Raw genomic sequence first — 6,193 nt, 5'->3', positions numbered from 1 at the left:
AGCCAGCCAGCCAGCGCGGAGCTTAGCATCTTCCGTCCCCTACCAAGGGCGAACAGTCACTTTCAGAATCACAGAAGAGAACGCCGCGTGTGCGGTGAGTCACGACGTATGGATAACTGGATACACGGATGGCTGCTGGCTCCGCCCCGTACGGACGCGACCTGGCGCCTGGTGAGCATCACATCACAGCATGTGATTCTGGGGTGGCTAGGACCTCCGTAGCTAGCGCTGGAATCTTCACTGACTAGCGCGGGCAGCCAACAGCAACGAGACGTACGGTCCAAAGTAATTCAAGCGTTAAAAACGTTTTTATATTTTGGGACTGAGGGAGTACTTGGTTATTAGTCACAGTATCATCGTGCTTGTATTTGTATTCTTAGGACGTTCGTTGATTGTTTTTCAGGTCAGCTGTAGACGATGAACAGAGGAGAGCATACGTGAGTGCGTGCATGCGTAAATAAATCCTTGGATGTCATTCTCTCCCACGACATGCACCTCGTGCTCCCACACAACCCTTGCCGTAGCTTGGGCGCCGGATCAGTATGTGGGGACTAACTAATTGGTGTTGATTTCACATGTCACGTTGCGGGGGTTTTTTATTTTTTAATTTTAATTTTGTGCTGGTTTTCAATCTAGTTTTTCCCGTGGTTGAACCTATCCAGCGTTGCACCAACTGCACCAGGCCGTCACGCACTCACGCCCACTGGTGGAGCCACACCTAGTCGTTGCGCCCGCTCGGTCGAGTCACACCTAGTCGCCGTGCCAACCCGGTCAAGCCGCATGTGGTCGCCGCGCCCACCTGGTCAAGCCGCGTCGGACAAGCCCCTCATTTCCTTCTTTTACCACCTCCTACACCTCCCGCTCTTTTCCTCTTTTCCTTTATAATAATATCATCCTTTTCAGCACTTGAGGAGATCAAGGCTACAAAGCACTCGATGCAGCAGCAGTCGGCGCGACTGCCGTCCAGAGGTAAGTTGTACGGAGGAAGTACATCTCTATCTCCATCTTGCCCTGTTTTGGAGGACAAGAAGATGAGTTCTTCGTCTCTATCTGCAACATTAGGCTCTGCTCTATTTTGGTGAAGGCAAGGAAAGTATGGTTTGTTTATGGTGCCCGTTCTTAGAGCATCTTTAGCAGACCTCGCATTTCGTCGAACTGTAAACTATGTTCGCAGTTGACACAATGGTGTTTATGCAGGCTCAAAAACGCGGCGACAGAGCAGAAACTGTATTCAAAGCCGTACATTTTTTAAAAACTTGTTTCACGCGAGAAATTTAAGCAAAAGCTCGCCGGAGCTCATTCGCATAGATAGTTCTTCTTCGCATAGTTAGTTCTTCTTCACATAAGTTCGTACACAGCATGCATATATTACATATAAGTTCGCCGGAGTTAGAACGGGACTACGCTACCGTACCACTACACAAACTGAGCTCACCGGAGCTCGTGCGGTAGCTGCTCAGCTGCAGCGCTCGGTCGGAGTCGAAGGAGTCGAGGTCGATGTAGAGCTTCGCCTGCTCCGCCTTCATCACTCGCAGGTCAGCCTCTTTGGACGCGTGTGCCTGCGACGCGGCGACGCCTGTCTGGAGGAAGAGCCGCTCGAGCTCGCGCCGGACGCGCTCTTCCATCTCCTCCTGCTCCCTCGCCGACCGCTCGAGGACGACGTGCTCGAGGAGCTCCTCCTGCCCCGGGGGGAGGTAGTCCTCAGGCCCGATGACGCCTCGGCGCAGCGGCGCATCGGGCACGGCACGAGGCGAGATCTCCTCCTCCGGCTCGCTCTTCACCGGAATGAGCCGCGAGCTCGATGCGCCCAATGAGCTCCCCGCGGACCAGTTGCCTGAGGAGACATGGCGGCGGCGGGCGAGCTCGCGATCGAAGTCCTCAAGCTCGCGGCGGTCGAACGCCGGCGGTGGCCGGGTACCGCGGTTGAGCCACCGACGCGCCCCCCCGCTTGCGCGCGACGTCAGATCTAGCGCGGCGGCGGTGCTCCGCCTCATCCCCAGAGCCGTCCATGGCTTTCGTAGGCTTGCGCGTGGCGGCCGGCGGTGAGAAATCGAGCGGCGCGGTGTGGAATGGGTGTGGAATGGGGGGAAACACGGCTGCGGGGGGATAAGGTTTCGACCTGCATCTGCCCCGCAAACTCGCAATTATACTGCTTCGGGGGTAACGTTTGCGGGCTGCGGCAAAAAAGTTGCGGGCCGGACGAGTATACGGGCTCTGCTCTGGCCAGAAAATTGGGTCGAGCCCGTATACTCGTATGCGGGTTCACGCGTTATGCGGAGTCTGCTAGAGTTGCTCTTAGAAGGTAGGATGGAAAAAGAAGGAAGTTTTACTGACTATAGGCTTTTAGCAGAGATAAAGTCAGGGCTTTGATGATTTGTTCATGTGTTTTTCTGTTGGATCTAAGATGCGGGTTTAATGATGATTGGCATAAAAGAGAAGGATTTAGAAGAGATCAAAGTTAGGGTTTAGGGATTTAGTAAGATGAGGGTTGTAGAAGAGATAAAGCCTGGGCTTTGATGGTTTTTTCTTGTGTTTTTGTGCTGCATTTGATGTGGGTTTAATGATGATTGGCATAAAACAGAAGAATTCGGGAGAGATCAAAATTAGGGGATAGGGTTTTAGAAATAAACCTCTTATTTCTGTCAAAGTTCAATTAGCTGCTTAGGTTCATTGTGCATAAAGAATATGTTTCTCAACCTGCACCTGAGCCATGGCTTAGAGACTCAATTACTATTGATACTACCATCAAGGGGCACCTCCACTCGCCACGAGTCATTGGTGCACCGCCACAGCTATGAAGATCCTGGTTCAGGTCAAGTTCATATAGTTGCAGTGTTAGCTTCAAGTTCAGTTAGTTGAAGTGTTAGTTTCAGGTTCAAACAGTTAAACAATCAGCTAGTTTTAGCCAGTTGCTATCTTTTGGTTCAATCAACTTCGGTATATATTTTAAGAAAGACCTCTATTATTTTGCTATGTCTGAACGATGTGTTGCACCATAATCTTCAATCTCAGTAAGTGTTATCTTAAACTTCAGATTTAGTCAATGACAAATTTGGTACTATGTATGTTAGTATGCTATCTATGTTAGGGCTATGTTAGCTTGAAAGTATCAATTTTCTATCTATATGAACAATCTATTTGTTAAACGGTACTTGCAAGCAGAATTTGTGTCCAAGCATGTCTGTACTTGCAAGTACCATTTCTGGCATATCCAAATTTGACGGTCACTTTCATGTTCATCAATACATTAGTGGGAAACCGGCTAGCCACAACTTTCGTTGGTGACGCGCCATTTTCCATCAACGCCAGCACTATATTTTTCAAATAGTGTTGTCGTCAGCATAATTCACACGCTAGCTTTACATGGTTAGTGTTGCGTTGCTTTTTTTAACATGACACAAATCTGTTGGCCCATTTGTACTCACCGTTTGAAAGATAGTGGTGGCGTTGGAATGCTATGCACGTCGTAGTTAATTAGCTATTGCTGGCGTGCTAACTTATGTTATGCCAGAAACAAATTTTCCATTTTATTAAGTGTGTTAAGGAGCATAAGCAGGAATAGGTGTCTACATTCAACTTAAGCAAGGTTACTTAAACCTTCAAGCATCCATTTCAGCTACAGGGATGATAGCTAATTCAGCCGTTCAAGCGGAAGCACAGGATCTAAAGTTGGCAGCAAATCTTTTGGAATCTCTGCACATTCAGGAAGCCGCGGTGCTGACAAACAACCTCACTATGGCAAAAGCTGCAGCAGCAAGATCGCCAAGGAAGGAACCGGAGAATTGGCAGATAAGAAGCTATACAACAGACTTTTGTGCAATGACAGAGTTCAAGAACATTCAAGCCTACCATGTTAACAGAGATCAAAACAGCACAGCGCATGAAGCTGCAAGGTTAGCAATCACACAGGGTCATGTAGCTTCTCCTATCCATAGGTTTAGTTGCACTAATCATGTTCATACTAGAGGGCATTGTCCCCTGCTTCAGAGATTAATGCATACTCAAATGCAGGGATTTGTACTTCTACGTGTAAATTGTTTCTCAGATTAATGCAATAGTATGGGCGCCTGGTGCGCCGTTTGTTTGTTAAAAAATAATAATGATTATACTGGTCAAAAAATAATAAACACATTACATTATATTTTTGTCTTTATTATTATTAGTATTTTATCATTTTGGGTCTTCTATTTCTTTACTACTGGTTATCATTTTGAGTCTTTTATTAATCTTAGTCTTTTTTTATTTGGGCTATTATTAGCTATGGCGTTGCGTTTTAGGCCCACGCCAACACTGGCCCACCTGGGTTGAGGCCCCCTCCTTAGTAAAAGACCTAGTCGCCACCTTGATTTCACCCACACACACACTCGATTCCCCTCAACCAGCCACCACTACCACCTCCGGACCTTGCCACCCGTCGCCGGCAAGGTTCGATCCTCTCCTTCCCCTCCCATCGTATCTCCTTCTCCACTCGCACCTCCTCCGTCCTCGGACGCCACACGGAATCCATGGGATTCAGGTATAAGTTGATTTGTGTAGAAATTAAGTAGTGTGGAATCAACATTTTCAGTGATGTAGAACCCAAAGTTAGTTCCATGGATTGCTTTGTGTAGGAATTTTAGTGGTAATCTGATTGCTATTGTGTAGAATCCGATTTTAATAGTGTATTTTGAGTAGATTTTTTTTAGTGTCTAGAATATTAATGATTCAAGTTGTTCAACTTTGGTAATGTAATCTGGCATGTTTGGAATAAATTCAAGTTGTTCAACTTTGCTCATCTTTGCTATTGTGTAGAAATTTGTTTATTTGTGTCCCCCTCCATGGATTTTGTTTATTTGTGTGTAGAATTATATTTAGCACTGTTGTATCTGATTATGTTTAGTAGAAATTGATTTACTAGTGTAGAAACCGATTATACTTAGTGTTGATTTAGTAGTCTAGAATCTGATTATACTTAGTTTTTAATATGTTTTGTGTAGAATGGAGCAACCACCACCATGTCGAGTGTGCAAGTCAAGATGCGCAAGCAGTCTTGCAACTGGCACGTTGTTCGGCATCTACTTCCAGCCGAGTTTTGTTCCTGCAGCGGTATCGGTGTCAAAACCGGCAGACCTCAGGTAGGAGGGGGCCGAGCTATGTGATCGGATCGATGGGTAATAGGAGACAAGGGACACAATGTTTACCCAGGTTCGGACCCTCTCGAGGAGGTAAAACTCTACGTACTGCTCTTTCTTATATTGCGGGTGTATCAAAGTACAGAGTTGATCTACCTCGAGATTGTAAGTTGTGGACTAAACCCTAAGGCTAATGATGATAATGACCGATGTCCCTCTACGAAATAAACCCTTCGGTTTATATAGGCACCGGGGGTAGCTAGGGTTACACATGGTCGGTTGCCATCTAGGGGTTACATGGCGAACCTAATAGATATACTTGGAGTACACGCCAATGTTGGAAATATGCCCTAGAGGCAATAATAAAGTGGTTATTATTATATTTCCTTGTTCATGATAATCGTTTATTATCCATGCTATAATTGTATTGTCCGGAAACTCAAATACATGTGTGGATACATAGACAACAACATGTCCCTAGTAAGCATCTACTGGACTAGCTCGTTGGTCAAAGATGGCTATGGTTTCCTAGCCATGGACATGAGTTTTCATTTGATAATGTGATCACATCATTAGGAAAATAATGTGATGGACAAGACCCAAACTATGAACATAGCATATGATCGTGTTAAGTTTATTGATATCATTTTCTGCATGTCAAGTATATGTTCCTATGACCATGAGATCATGAAACTCACTGACACCGGAGAAGTGCCTTGTGTGTACCAAACGTCTCAACGTAACTGGGTGACTATAAAGGTGCTCTATAGGTATCTCCGAGGGTGTCTGTTGAGTTGGCATGGATCAAGACTGGGATTTGTCACTCCGTATGACGGAGAGGTATCTCAGGGCCCACTCGGTAATACAACATCACAATGAGCTTGCAAGCAATGTGACCAATGAGTTACTCACGGGATCTTGTATTACGGAACGAGTAAAGAGATTTGCCAGTAACGAGATTGAGCTAGGTATTGAGATACCGACGATCGAATCTCGGGCAAGTAACATACCGATAGACAAAGGGAACTGCATACGGGATTAGCTGAATCCTTGACATCGAGGTTCGACCGATAAGATCTTCG

The sequence above is a fragment of the Triticum urartu genome, chromosome 1A, assembly GCF_056163025.1.
Source record: "Triticum urartu cultivar PI428250 chromosome 1A, HENAU_Tu73, whole genome shotgun sequence".
Classification (NCBI taxonomy): Eukaryota; Viridiplantae; Streptophyta; class Magnoliopsida; order Poales; family Poaceae; genus Triticum; species Triticum urartu.
Note: the sequence above shows the minus strand (reverse complement) of the source record.